The sequence below is a fragment of the Triplophysa dalaica genome, chromosome 1 (genome assembly GCF_015846415.1).
Source record: "Triplophysa dalaica isolate WHDGS20190420 chromosome 1, ASM1584641v1, whole genome shotgun sequence".
Classification (NCBI taxonomy): domain Eukaryota; kingdom Metazoa; phylum Chordata; class Actinopteri; order Cypriniformes; family Nemacheilidae; genus Triplophysa; species Triplophysa dalaica.
Window position 1 is genome coordinate 28,642,416 of NC_079542.1, and position 15,542 is coordinate 28,657,957.

The window sequence follows — 15,542 nt, forward strand, 5'->3', positions numbered from 1 at the left end:
AACACTTTCAGTATTTTAGGGCTTACATATAGGGTGCGTTGTGCGTTCCACTTTAATTCCCAGTGTTGCGTCATATCCTGCTGCCTATTTTAAATAGGCGCGGCAAAATTCAAAGGTAATCTAACACGTCGCCAAATTGCGCGCATTCAGGATAGAGCCTAACGGAAGATGAACATGTTCGCCCTTGTGGAGTGGAAAGAAGAAACGGATAATGAAAGTTGGAGCCTTGTTCCAACAACACAAATAAAGAACTTCAACAATAATGATTTCTTAGACGGATTGGACGAAACATCTGTATATTTGATTGAGTGGAGAGGCGGATCCATACATGCCAACCCTCCCGATTTTTAAGGGAGACTCCCGAATTTCAAAGCCCCTCCCGAAAATCTCCCGGGCCGACCTTTCTCCCGAATTTCTCCCGATTTCCACACGGACAACAATATTGCTACACCATTCGTCTCTGGGCGCCGTTTCATATGAGGCACGTAAGTTGACAAAAGTAAAGCGAATGCAAAGAGAGGAAGACAACGCGCGCGAGAGGGAGTGAAGGCGTGCGAGAGGGAGTGAATGCGCGCGAACGGGGGCGAATACGCGCGAGAGGGGCGAGTGTGCACGAGAAAGAACGAGTCTGCACGAGGAGCAAATGCGCGTGAGAGGGAGAGTCAAATGAGTGAGAGTGTGCGCGCGCGCAAATTACCAAATTAAAGAAACATTACTTAATTGTTTGATAAATTGTTTGAGATAAATCAAATTGTTTAGTTTTTGAGGTTTTATTTATTTTAGTATACGACCAGTGTTGGATAAGTTACTCTGAAAAAGTAATTAATTACTAGTTACTCATTACATATTCAATAGTGTAATTAGATTACTGTCCAAATTACTCTGTCCAAAAAGTATTTAGTTACTCATTACAAATTACTTTCTATATCCTACATCAACCTTGATTAGTTAAGTGATTCAAGGATAGACATGAAAGGCTTATTTAATTCATTAAAGAATAATATTATTAACTGACCAAAGTATTACAAATGTGAGAATTATACATTAAAGCACAGATTTTAAAGTAAGACTTTGAATTTTGATGTCAATTACAGTATTGCACACGCATGTATTTCAAAAAGTATTTAGTTTAATTACATCAAAAGTAACTGTATTTAAATTACAGAAAACATGAGAGTAATCCCTTACTTTACTTTTTCAAGGGAAAAGTAATTAAATTACTGTAACTAATTACTTAGTAACTAGTTACACCCAACACTGTATACGACAGTTTTCCTCCATTAACCTATGACAATGCTCCATGGTGCGCATCCTGCCAGCCATTCCACCCTCCCGTTGAATATCTCCCTAATTCTGAGGTCTCAAGGTTGGCAAGTATGGGCGGATCGAATAAAAAACCTAAAGGCGGATGGCCATTGTACGAGACCGTTGTTCGAGGCAACGGTGAATACAATTGCAGGTAATTTATTAACTCTCATTATAATTGAATTGTTCACATATTGATATTGCACAGATAATCAATTTTAAATAATCGCTGAAATGCATGAGTCTCTCTTAGCTTTAGTTGTTAGTTTCTTTTGTTTTACATTTTACATTCACTTTTTTTCCCACAGAGAGTCAGTCCACCCTTGAAAAAATAATGAGAACACAACATCATTCCAGTCCAAAACTTCTAACCAAAAGAAAATACAGCCCAAACCCTAGGTTTGCTGAAGAGGAGACCACTAAGGACAGACCATCTAGCCCCAAAAAGGTTACAAGATTTTTACAAGAAGTGTTAAAACATTGGCTATAAAATTGTTTCTTGAAGATAAAATAAAACAAAACTTTAATGTTATTTGTCATCCACATCTATGATATTTTATTAAATAAAATAATATACTGAATATCTTCAACTGCAAATCTGATACATGATAAACGTTCTAGAAGACATCAAGAATATAACAGTTTGTCTCAACAATGGTGACAACAGAAAACCACTTAAGATAAACACAATGCATTCTGGGTATCATCAAACCACAAAACCCATCAATGACTCCCAGCATGCAATGCGGCTGTAATCTTTTCATTTGTTAGTCACCACTGTTGAGATTCATACTCTGATTCTTGATTTATGAGTCAAAGACCAAATGCAAGATTTTTATATTGAAATTTGCAGGAAATGTGGATTTTAAATGTAAATCCATTGAGACATTTGTAACAAAAAAATTAATTAAACAACTTCCAAGCTTTTGAAAATATCTAAACACATTTTCATTTGATGTCATTTGCTACAAAACTAGGTTTTATATAAAATAATGTCATAGTACCCCATAGATAACTGGAATATTTATGACGGCTGAAAGAGGCCAACTAAAGCAAACCCTAATCACAAAATCGGTGACTTTGAATACACCAATAAAGCATCAAGTCATGGCTGTTATGCTGCAGTCCCTGTGAAGCAGAAGTGATGATCGTCTTCAGTATTTTGACGTATTTACAAGATGAATAGTGGGTGTGGCTCATGTTTTCTACTGTGAATTGATTGGATGAATAAAAACAGGATGTTCCCGTAATTTTACGGTAGTTTGCTGGCAACCACAGCTGCCGGTATTTTTCCGTAAAAACTACAGAATTTGTATTTTCTCTTTTCTTTTCTGATATTAAATGTTTTGTGGGTCACCACTATGCTGAAGAGTGGAGTCTGTGTTTAACTCAAGGTCCGCAATGAGATGCTGATGTCATGCTGCATGTTGCTTTGTTTAAATGTGACTTTAATAATGAATTACAAAGAAATAAATTAAGTAAATGTTTTAACTTTTATGCATTTGGACCAAGTTTTCATTGTATATAAAGAAATGCTGTTGATATAAAATACTAAAATGTATTAAGTTCATTCACAGCTTGAAGTTTGTGCTCTGAAGTTTTAAACTGCAAGACTGTTTACGTTCTTTTCCTGTATATTTTACCGAATTTTACTGGCAACCACAGCTGCCGGTATTTTTCCGTAAAAATTACGGAACATTTTTTACATTGTTGGTTGTAAAAAGCAATTTATCTCATCTACTTTTGTACAATGGAGGCAAAATTAATCAGACAGTGTGATGTCATCATTTAAATTTTTCAGCTCTTTGTTTTTATTTTGTATGTTTTTAAGACATTGTTTTTATTTTGTATGTTTTTAAGAGATTGTTTTTATTTTGTATGTTTTTAAGAGATTTTTTATTTATGTCTGTTTTTATCTTTAAAAATATTTGTTTCTGTCATGTTTTATATAGAAGCAAGCTAGTGTTGGAAATTTGGACAAGGAGCTTTTTGAAAAAATAAAAGTACACCATGGACTTCCTCTAATCTCATCTGCCGCAACTGTAGTTGCTCCAACTTCACCTGTCTCAGCTTCTCTCACACCACCTCTTCCTAAATGTCCAACTACACCTTCCTCAGCTCCACCTTCATCTGGCTCACCTTCCAAATCTCCGCTTCCTAAATGTCCACCTGCACCTTCCTCACCGCCACCAGCTTCACCTCCCTCATTGTCGCCTGCTTCTCCTCTTGCCGACATAATAGGACAATTAAAGACGAAGTCCTGAGAAGTGAATTAGAAAATCTGAAAACAAATGTTGTCAGTCGTAAGTGTTTATTACATTATTTCTGAATATTAAGTTCTTAAGGTTGATGATAAATATTAACATTAAGCATTTCATATAAGTTTGCCCTAATCAAAATCAGTTTTAACTGTTTTGCTCCCTAGAAATGCCAAAAGTTCTCAACACGATGTGCAAGCTGGGGCAATGGCTTGAAGCCAATGAACAGCGCTCACAAAAACAAATGGCATTGCCTTCTACCTTAGTGGAAAATGTAAGTATGCTGTTTGCTAAACCGGCATTAAGTGATGTTCATAAAGGCAACATGATTAAGTTAATGTCAGGTGGGAATAATAATGATAACTAATGTAAATTATTGTTTTGTTAATGTATTTTATCATTTAATTTAGTATTGTCATTCAGAAACTATAAAAAAAACTTATATTCTCAGGTAATGAAATATAAACAATTTACACTAAAACAATTATTAGATGCTGACACCCACCTGATTTTAAATGAAAGATGTTGACTTCATGATCATCACTAACATTTTCTATATTTTGTAGCAGTCGTTAGGGTTAGGATTGTCCTCAAAATAAAAAGAATAATCTTAACATCATAAAGTAACTGCTGAACATTTGTCAAATATACAGAAATGCTTAAAAAAAGAAAATATTTGAATTGATTGTTCGGATAATAATCGGAACAATCGAATATGTTATTGATGACTAAATGGATAACATCAAAAAATATTAACAATCAAGTGAATGTTATCTTTTGTCCTGGGCTATTTTTAGATATAACTTTTATAACGTTTAATATTGCTTTATTATTGTTTGATAATACATCCGTTTTTCACAAATTTTTCTAGATATCCAAATACAATCAAACTTCCTGATCTTACAATGTTCTTCGCGGATCTACAGCATAGCACTGAATCAATTTATAACATCACAGTGGTTTCACCAATACCATTTGGTTAACATTTGCTCTGCCATGATAAGTACACTTCAGAAGCACCCACTTTCAGCAGATCAAACAAAACATTGCTCAGGAGTCAAGAGGACAACCCAAGGAAACACTGATCACCATGATGGTAACATTCTTAAAACATTAAAATATTTTTTTATGTATTCAAACGTCTGAAAAACATCTAAGGAACGTTCTTATATCATTTTTTGGTTAGCTGGGTTGTATTTCAGGTTGTAATGTTTCTCTGGGTACATTTTTTTGTAGTTTTTGTTGAACTTTTCTGCAATGTTGTTTGTTAACAGCAGATGTTCATCACTAATAACTCAATCATCACTATAAAAATAATGAAACTCAATACAAATTCTGTCAAAGAGGAGCATAGAAAGGTGATGGTATTGGGATAAATCTGGGCCAGAATTGAAATGAACTGTTGTTTATATTTGGTTCAGCTCTGCTTTATTTGTTCTGATGTTTGACATGTGGCATAGCTTTGGCATGCCTGTGGCCCAAATCTGGCAAACAGGAGCGGACCGCACAAGTGCCATCATTCCACGCTGTATGTGGGCCAGATGAGTAAATTATGGGGAGTAAGGTGTGGGCCAGATGTGGGCCGCAAAAATTTGCTATCTGTGTCAGCATTCTGGAAATGCGCCTCTAACCATTCCCATCAAAACGCTTTTCAACAATAAGATTACGAAGATCTACAGCAAGTTCTTTGCTTTAACCCATCATGAAGTCTTTCCTGTGTGCCTCCTAGGTAATGAGAAGCCTTTATAGGCCATCAATTAGGATAAAAGCAGCTGATATCAATTAGTACTGATAAGGGGCAGGTTATTTCTCTCAATACTGACAGATTTCAGGTGATCTCCTGATCTCCTGAAATTGTGTCTATAGCCCACTTAGAAATCCCCTTACTGATAAAAATGCTGATTTGTCAAATACTTATTTTCCCCACTGTATATACTATATGCAAAGCCTTGCTGTCATATCTGGGATATAAGTCTCTACATTTTGGTTAAATCACAGGCTTCACTTGTCTGTGCTAATTCGCGCCACATGAAATACAGATGCGGGGAGGTAACATAACGTTAACGTAATTTCTAAATCACACGAGATCCCCAGATAGTACTAATCCCGTTCGAAGAACGTTAGGTCTTAAATTACATTTATCATAATGAACATAACAGAGAGACAAAGAACAACCGATGAAACTGTACCCGTCTGTATTAACAAAACAAGTGCGCATATGTAATAATTGGTTTTAGCTAATTTTACTCAAAATAACTTGTGGACTACCACTTTAAAGCAGTTATGAGGGGTTATATTATCGCTAAAAAGAAAAATGGTAATATTAAGCTTTAAGGGATTGAAAATTGCTTATTGCAGTAGAGCAGGACTACAGGAATGCTTTAAGGCAAGATGCTTGTAATCAAATATTAAAATTAGAATATAACTACAGCTTAATTTTAGGCAGGAGAATTGTTAACCTCTTGCTTAAACTGAAACAAAAACATTTTGAGCTGAGCGACAAGCCAGAAACTTTATTGGCAAGACAACTGAGGGGAGAACAAGCAAAATATGCGTACCACTGGGTTAAATAAAAAACTGCGGAGATTGTAACTACCCCAGCACACATTTATTAATAATTTATGGATTTTTACTTCGATCCCTATTCCTCAAAATCTTCCCCCACTGAGAGAAGCTGCAAAATAGAAATTGGAAGGCCCCTTCTCAGAAGCCAATATTTTAGAGGCCATTCAGTCTTTTCCATCTGGGGTGTGAATTTTTTAAAGCTTCCTCCCAAAATTGGTTCCTTATATATAAAGAATGATTATTGATTCATACAAGAACAGAAGACTTCCCGCTTCCCTGTATGAGGCAAACATCTGATTATTATTTTAAAAAGATAAAGATGATGCTGACCTATGATTTCGCTGCGTATTTTCGAAAAAGCCAACATTGCCCAAGTGTTAGAAACAATTAGATAATGTCTATTGAATATCTCTCAACATTAACTACTTATAAATATGGAGTAATATTAGTTCAGTGTAGTCAATAAAACCGCATTTGCATCTACTACACTCAAATGGTTACTGTGTTTAGTTATCACATATTAATGTCACTTAAACTGCTTGAAATCTTTATAATTTCTGAAGCGGTACTGCACTACAGTAAGAGTGTTATGTTTCCATGGCCAGGAAAGTAATGTTTCTTAGAGTTGATATACGATCTGCTGATCACTCACTGGATGAGTGCATTTAGTTTGTTGCTATTACTAGGTCTACTGCAGGGCTATTCAAATCTTACCCTGGAGGGCCGGAGCACTGCAGAGTTTAGATCCAACCCTGATCAAACTTGCACACCTGTGATTTTCTAGCGATACTGAACAGCTTGATTAGCTTGCTCAGGTGTGTTTGATCAGGGCTGGAGCAAAACTCTGCAGTGCTCCGGCCCTCCAGGGTAAGATTTGAGGAGCCCTGGTCTACTGCATCAGGTGAAGTGTGTAGAAATAGGTATGGTTAATCACCATTAATTATACGTATTTTACTGTGGTTAAACCCATAGTTTTCCCCGAAATACACTACACCACCCACTAGCTGAATTATACGTTTTGATTGTTGTTTCAACCGAGTCAAACCTGTCTGTTATTAAGTGCGTTTGACTTATTCCGAGGTTCATAAGGCAGACCAATGACATTAGCGTGTTGCAAGAATGTTTCAAAACCAACCTTTTCCAATCACTCTCGTGGTACTTTGATTTAATCAAAGAAAGTAAAGAAACTGCTTTTGTGCTCAAAGTGCTTTAAGGTCAAGTATCTAAAATCTACTATCAGATATCATTCACTGAAACTCATAGGACAAAAGATTAGCGCAAAAAGCTAGAATTTAACTACTAGCCAAAGAGTGACTTGTGTTGTCTAGTGATGTTGGATCACAGTTATTTCTGGTAATTAATAATAAGAATATTAATGCGCCACTGCCATAACAATTAATGGGGAGGAATGAAACACTCAATATGGCTTCTCTAGCCTGTCAGGCTTTGCCTGTCGTTTTATTTTATTTTGGGTTTATTCTTATCCAGTTTGCTGTGTTTTGTCGTTTGCCTTTGTATCACGTCTGGTAACCCATTAAGGCTCTTACTGCTGTTGATTTCCCTCACCTATTCCTCATTTGTGTTCCCTCTATTTCAGCTCGTTTTGCCATTCTCTCCGTGTGGCGATGTAAATTGTTTGTACCGTGGTCTTGCTGTTTATTCCTGGAGTTTACCTGTTCTTCTGTTCCTACATAGGATCGAGTCAGCCTGTGAGCCGGTTTTGGATTTTATTTTTTCCCTTACGGCTCTCTTTTGGTTCTCGTGTTCCTTTTTTGGATTCAGTTGGATTTTCACTCACGGAGTCTTTTTACTACGGAGTACCTGTGTTTCGGTTTGGATTTTCCTGCCTGTCTTCTCTCACGGAGGTTATTGCCGGCCGTGTCTACTTTGTTCTCGTCAGGAGTGCCCTGCCGACTTACTGTTGTATGGTTGACGTTGTGCAAATAAACTGGTTTTGACTTACCTGCATCTGAGTCCTTTTGCGTACCGTGACATAGCCAAGGAACTCCGCCCTCCAGTGATGCAAGCCAATCATCAATCAGTATTGAGTGACTATTCTCTGGGGCGGGGCTTTTCTGTATTCTAAGAACGGATAGAAACACTGATTGACTAATCCCCTTTTAAATTACATGTCCTTCCGGCACCCATGTTTTGCCCTAATCAAAGGTAATATGGTACCAGTAAACACGACCTGCATACTGTAAATCTGATTGGTTAAAAGTTGATGTGGGTGTGTTTTTGACAAAACACCTGTAAAGGGGCACTTGGACCAATAGAAACAAAAGTGTTGATGTTGAAAAGTGCGTGATGGACTGCTCTTTAGAAAACTTTTCTTTCTTTCTTCTGTTTATCTAACTCCACTGTTACTCTCTTACTTTAAATGATTAATTGTAAAAACATATGTTTGTATTTACAAAATGTAAATTACTTGTATTTTAATTAAATACATTTTTCACAGCAGTATTTTGTAATGTGGCGAACCACAAGTATTAAGAAACTTTCACTAAAGTACTTTACCTTTCAGGGAAAGAGGAGTTAGTTTTGTTGTTGTGTTCCGGTGGTGACATCAAATGAATCTTGTGTTCATTGTCAAAAAGGGGATTTGTAGACGTTTGTTGTGGTCAATAAAAGCAATTGATGTGATCTCCTGTTTCTGACAATTTTTAGGTAAATTCAAGCTTCTCTGAATAAGTCCAGGAAGACGTCCAGGGGGCATCCGGAAAAGATGCCCAAGCCACCTCAGCTCTCCCCTGTCGATGTGGGGGAGCATCGGCTCTACTCTGAGCTCCTCACGAGTGACCGAGCATCTCACACTATCTCTAAGGGATCGCCCAGCCACCCTGCGGAGAAAGCTCATTTCGGCCGCCTGTATCCGGGATCTTGTCCTTTCGGTCATGACCCACAGCTCCTGGCCATAGGTGAGAGTAGAAAAGTAGATTGGCCTTGCGGCTCAGCTCCTTCTTCACCACGACAGACCGGTACAGCGACCGCATAACTGCAGATGCTGCACCGATCCGTCTGTCAATCTCCCGTTCCATCCTTCCCTCACTCGTGAACAGGACCCCCAGATACTTGAACTCCTCCACTTGATTTGGAGGTGATTCTCATCCCAGCCGCTTCACACTCTGCTGCAAACCGTCCCAGTGCATGCTGAAGGTCCTGGTCTGATGGGGCCAGCATGACGACATCATCCGCAAAGAGCAGAGATGAAATTGTGTGGTCCCCAAACCCAACGCCCTCTGGCCCCTGGCTTCGCCTAGAAATTCTGTCCATAAAAATTATGAACAGAACCGGCGACAAAGGGCTGCCCTGCTGGAGTCCAACATGCACCGGGACAAGTCTGACTTACTGCCGGCAATGCGAACCAATTTCCTGCTCCGGTCGTACAGGGACCGGATAGCCCTTAGCAAAGACAATACAAATATAATATGATTTACAGTCTAAAATATTCTAAAATATGCATATATAAAATAAAAGACTTTTGTAGAGAAAATGGGGGATAATAACATATAAGAGACATTGTAAAGGGTGGTATACAGTACAATATACATAATAACAGATTGTATGTATTGTGCAAATGGATAATGTTGAAAGAAGAGGTTGTGTTTGATACATGTAGAAATCAAATTTAAATATAATAGGGCGTCATGACTCTGCCTCATCATGTCATGTCTTTCTCGGTCTTGTCATGGCAAAGCTTTGGGTTTTATGTGGAGAGAGACATTTAGACCCACTTGAACTTCCATATGCTCTCTCCGGTCTTGTTTCTGTTCCCGCCCTCTCGTTCCTCGTTATCTCTCCATTAGTGTTTCATCCTCTATACTTGTCCACTTGTTAATTATCCTTTGTCTGTCTCCCTATACATTATCCTCATGTCTATTGTCCTGTGTTTGTTTGTTGTAATTCTGTGCTTGTGTTGCTTCAAAGACTGTGTGAGTATTTGCCTTGCATACCCCCTTGGATTACCTTACCTTGTCTCATTCCTGCCCTGCCTTTTTTTTGGTGTTTTGACGTTCTGTCGTGGTCTAGTTTTTTAGTTTTTGTCCTGCTGTTTGTGCCCCCATGTGGGAAGTGTTTTGTTTCTGTTTTGTTATTTAGTTCTGTCCTTGTTACCCCATTGTGGGTTTTTGCTTTATTATTGAGACCCTATAACCCCTTCAATGTTGCCTCCGCTTGGGTTCTTCCCCACAAGACCATGACAATAAGGCACTACAGTGCACACTATAGGAGTAGTGAAAGTTGAATTTTGCTCTTAGGTAGCAGTTATCTGTTTAGGAGGGAGAGTACCTAGGTCCTAGGGGAAGAAGCTGCTTCTGTGTCAGGAAGTCCTGCTGTAGGAAGCTCTGATCTGCCAGCCAGAGGGTGGCACATGTTTTCAGGGGTGTTTGCAACTAAATCCGTAGACAACCATACAGACACAGACAGAAAGTTTCTGTGTAATGTAGAAGTATACAGTTAATTAAATAAAGAATGCACCTATATGGATGCGCACACGCCCATGTATTTGTATATTACAAATATTTATTTATGTTTTGTGTTCGAGGTGCTTTAAGAATTTTGTTGTTTGCTTTGTCTGCAATGACAATAAAAGCTTTTCATTCATTGATATTCAGGTATGGGAATAGAAAGGTTAACTGGTCATAGTGACCCGTGATAAAATAACTTGTGAAGAAATAGTTTTTATAATATAGCCTACAGTCTGCTTGATCAACATGTGATGTCTCATATTACTACACACCACTTTAAATGATTATGTCAGTTAACCAGTGCATAGTGATTGGTCCAGTACTGCAAGAGTGTGAAGGATACCATAAACGGAATGTCATGTTCCCAAGCAATAGGCCCTTTTCACATGACATCATACATCTTCCGTTCTGCCGCGAAGCAACGTAGTGTTACTTCCGTCAGCGCCTCAGAATGGACTTTAAAAAAAGTCCCATGCACAGCTGCTACAAATACAGCTAGATATTGTAAGCAAAAAACATCATGTTGTACATCAAGATCAAAGCTAGATAAAGGATACAAACAGTACCTTTTTGATTATGAACTTAAGTGTTTTGTTTTCTTCTTGTGTTAGTGAAGGTGTTAGGATAATTGAATACGTGTTATGTCAGGTTTTATTTCCACTGTTGCTAAATTCCAGCGTGACGGCAAAACGGAAGTTCTTCTTCTTCTCCTTGTTTGTTGCAAGACGGATGTTATGATACACTGCTTTGCAAAAAGGTGAAAGTTATGTGGCGTCATTGTGAAAAGTGCGTATTGTACTGACAGGTGATAAAAAATTATACTGAAATTCAAATAACAGGTTTATTTCAAAAATATTAACAAATTTCTATAACTTTCTTTGTTGTGCATACAAGATCACATTTCAAGGTTTAATAACGACCTTCTGTATTCAAATTACGAACTGAATAAATTGTTACATTTAACATGAACTTAGAATTGAGAAGCTTAAGACAGAACTTTTTTAAGCAGTAAAAAAAAATATGTGGTGTTAAATTCTGTTTCAAGAACGTTTAACATGGGTTTTAACCAAAGTTTTCGCACATTGCTGGTCTTAATCTCTCTCCCAGGTTTGTGAAGCAATCGTCACTGAAATGCGCTGCACAAACTTGAACATTCGGATTGTACTTTTCTGGAAGTGTTGTAAATAAAATTTAACCATTAGTTTTTTGTAGTCTCATCTTTCTGAGGTTGATTGGCATCTCTGGAAAAATTGTCCGTAGGGTGTGAGTGCGTGAGTGAATGAGTGAGTGTGTGTGCCCTGCGATGGGTTGGCACTCCATCCAGGGTGTATCCTGCCTTGATGCCCGATGACTCCTGAGATAGGCGCAGGCTCCCCGTGACCCAAGGTAGTTCGGATAAGCGGTAGAAAATGGATGGATGGATGGATCTTTCTGAGGGCAAACAAAGAGGCTTTCTTTTAGCAACGAAACACACAGCATCTCCGCAACATGGCTGCGGCGGTGACGTTACAATGAGATTTACAACTACGCCCACCTCACTTGCGTTTAGATTTGGGCGGTCTTAGTCAAATCATGTTATGAAGTGACGTACATTCGCGGGGGTGTGGTTACACAAGGTGTTTCAGGCATGTCTCGGTTCGCATTCGCTTTTAAATAGAATATATCTTTTGTTCCAACACTTCAATTTGATCAATTTTATGTGTCTAATACATGCATGGGCAACTTACAGTAAAACACATATTCAAGCCATATGAGACCTTTAATCTTAATGCTAACTATGATATGATATAAATATTTAGGAATTCAGGTTGTGTTTCCATCAGGCGTAACACTGCATGATGACTATATTGGAAGTATGTCTGTATTTAATCTCATTTAAAAAACGATACTGCGTACCAGGACGCCGTGGGGAAACTCATTTTTCTCCGATGACTGAAGCTTTACAATGATGCAGTGAATACTGCACGACTATTGGTGCATGCAAAATAAAACTTTGAGCCAATGGCAACAAAGCTGCGCGAACCTAAGGTGATGGCACCAAAATGGACGGGGCTTATGGCTCATGTTACTTCGACTGAAGCAACGACCATATGCAGCTTGTAAGCATGGCCAGGAACGCAGTGATCATTCTCGTATCTCAGGGAACCGAGGTTACGTTAGTTATCGAGTACTTTTCTTATCGATACTTCACTCGTACTGCGTAGCAGGACGCTATGGGGAACCAGTAAAATCCTGCCGTGCTACAAGTGGTACGAAAAACACTATATAATCCCGAAGCCGTGTCTTGAGGATAGGTATGAGGCAGGGAAGCCCTGCAGAAGGTGGAAATGCCAAGCTCATAGGTGGCTTATTCCGATTAATCATCCCAATCATGTGCTAGGTGCCGGTGTGGTTGAGGGCAACCATGGTCCAGCAGTCTAGTTTTAAGCAGAAAGGACCCGGGCCTGTAAGGCCAGAAGATCCAGACTGTAGAATCTGGTAACTGTGGTGTAAGGCGAAGCCCAGCAGGCCGCCGCACAAATAGCCACTATGCAGACTCTGCTAGACAATGCACATTAAGTGGCAGTCACCTCTTGTAGAATGGGGCCTAACTCCCATGGGGCATTGAAGGCCCAAGGAAGAATATGCCAGCGCGATTGCCTTAAATATCCATTTAGATAGTCTATGCTTCATGACAGAGGAACCTCTGGTGCGGTCACTGAAGCAGACAAAAAGCTGTCCTGAAGGGGGCAGAACGCTCAATGTAAATCTTAAGCTCACAGAGAGCGCCTGCAGATCGGCCACACGTTTTACCGATCCTAATGCTAGAAGCAGAGCGGTTTAAGCGTTAGGGGACGGAAGTCCACAGACTGCAAAGGCTCGAAGGAAGAACCCTTTAGAGCTCTCAACACCCTGGGCATATCCCATATGGGAACGGTGAGTGGGCGAGGAGGGCGTAGGAGCCTGGAACCCTTCAAGAAGTGAACAACCAAGTCGTTCTTTCCCACTCCTTGGCCCGCTATGGGGGCATGGGAAGCTGCAGTTGCTGCCACATGGACCTTGAGCGTAGAAGGAGAGCAGACCTTATCCAACAGCTCTTGCAGGAATGACAGAACTGGTAATATGTCACAGGATTCTGGGTCTGCGCCGCAAGTTGCACACCAGGCGGAGAAGACTGACCACTTAAGCCTATAGAGTCATCTGTAGAGGGAGATCTAGCCTGTGATATTGTGTTCATGACACTCTCGGGGAGGACAGTAGGCTCCCATCGAGAGGCCAAAGGTGCAGAGCCCACAGCTCTGGCTGAGGGTGCCAAATTCTGTTGCCTGCCTGAGAGAGGAGGTCTCGTCTCAGAGGAATAGGCCACAGGGCTGCTACTAGCAGCTGTGACAGTTCCGCAAGCCAAGGCTGGTTCTTCCAGAGTGGGGCTACGAACAGCACCTTGTGCGCCTGTTCTATGATTCTCCTGATAATCCGTGGTATGGCAGCAATCGGGTGGAAGGGATAGAGGAGCCGGTTGGGCCAATTGTGGGCCAAGGTGTCCCTGTCCTTCGAAAAATAAGTGGGCCAATGAGTGTTGTTTTCGAGGCAAAAATGACGACTTCTGCCTTGCCGAAGACTTACCAGATTTTATGAACCGACCTGGGGTGTAGTGTCCATTCCACTGAAGGGACGTTGCTCCAAGATAGCATATCCTCTCCCTGGTTCAGTCTGCCTAGCACATGGGTTGCCCTCAGTGAGCGCAGAATGCACTGGGCCCACTCCAAGAGGCGAAGTACCAGGGAAAAAAGACATCTTAAGGAGAGGCCCCCTGGTGATTAATGTAGGACACCACTTTTATTCTGTCCGATCAAACTAAGACGTGGTAGTCCCGTAGGACCGGCAGGAAGTAGCGAAGAGCCAGCCTTAATGGCTGTATTTCCAGGTAGTTGACATGCAGTCCCATTTCCTGAATCAACCAGTGGCCGTAGGCCTGTGCACCGACGAGCAGAGCCCCCTAACCCGTGTGAGAGACGTCTGTCGTGGACACCTTTCATCTGCATGTAGTGCCCAGGGACACACCCTGCTCTTGCCAGAGTGGAATCCTCCAAGGAGCTAGGGCATGTGGCATAATTGATCCACTCAGACGCGCAAGCTTCCGAGGTACCAAGCTTGTGGCGGAACTCTCGGTTTTATCCAGTACTTAAGTGGCCGCCTACGAAGGATGTCTAACTGCAGTACTGGAAATCAAAGGTCATGAGAACCAGCATGGAGGGGCATGAAATCCCAAGCACGAAGAGGTCGCGAGTGTCTGAATGGCCAGTGCGCATTCTGGCGTCAGCCTGGCTGTCATCGAGGTAGTTCAAAACACGCATTCCATTCCGTCTGAGAGGGGAAAGAGCCACGTCCATGTACTTTGTGAAAATGCGAGGACCTGGGGACAGCCCGAATGGTAGGACCGTGTATTGATAAGCAACCACTTCGTAGGCGAATCACAAGAATCGTCTGTGATGGGGGGCTATCTGGATGTGGAAGTATGTGTCTTTCAGATCCAGGGAGAAGAACCAGTCCCCTGGGCATTTTTGCGAGAGGATTTGTTTCAGAGTGATCATTCTGAAATGCCGTTTCAGGAGGGCGCGGTTCAGAAGTCTGAGATAATGGATGGGGCAGAGACCGCCATCTTTTTTTCGCACGAGAAAGTATCGGCTGTAGAATCCTGACTCTGCCTGGGCTGTGAGAACCATCTCTATTGCTCCTTTCTCCAGTAAGTTCATCACCTCTGTGCGCCGGACGTGAGTGTCTGCACCCTGCTCTCGGGTGGGAAGCACCCCGCGAAAGTGCGGGCTCCTAAGAGCGAACTGGGGTGTATAGCGTCTCGCTATTATCCCTAGAGCCCAATCCGATACCCCGAGGATGGCGAGCCGGACCTCGGCCCGGGGGTTTGATATGAGGAGAATTGCTCCTTTTGACAAAGTTTTTGTTTTATTAT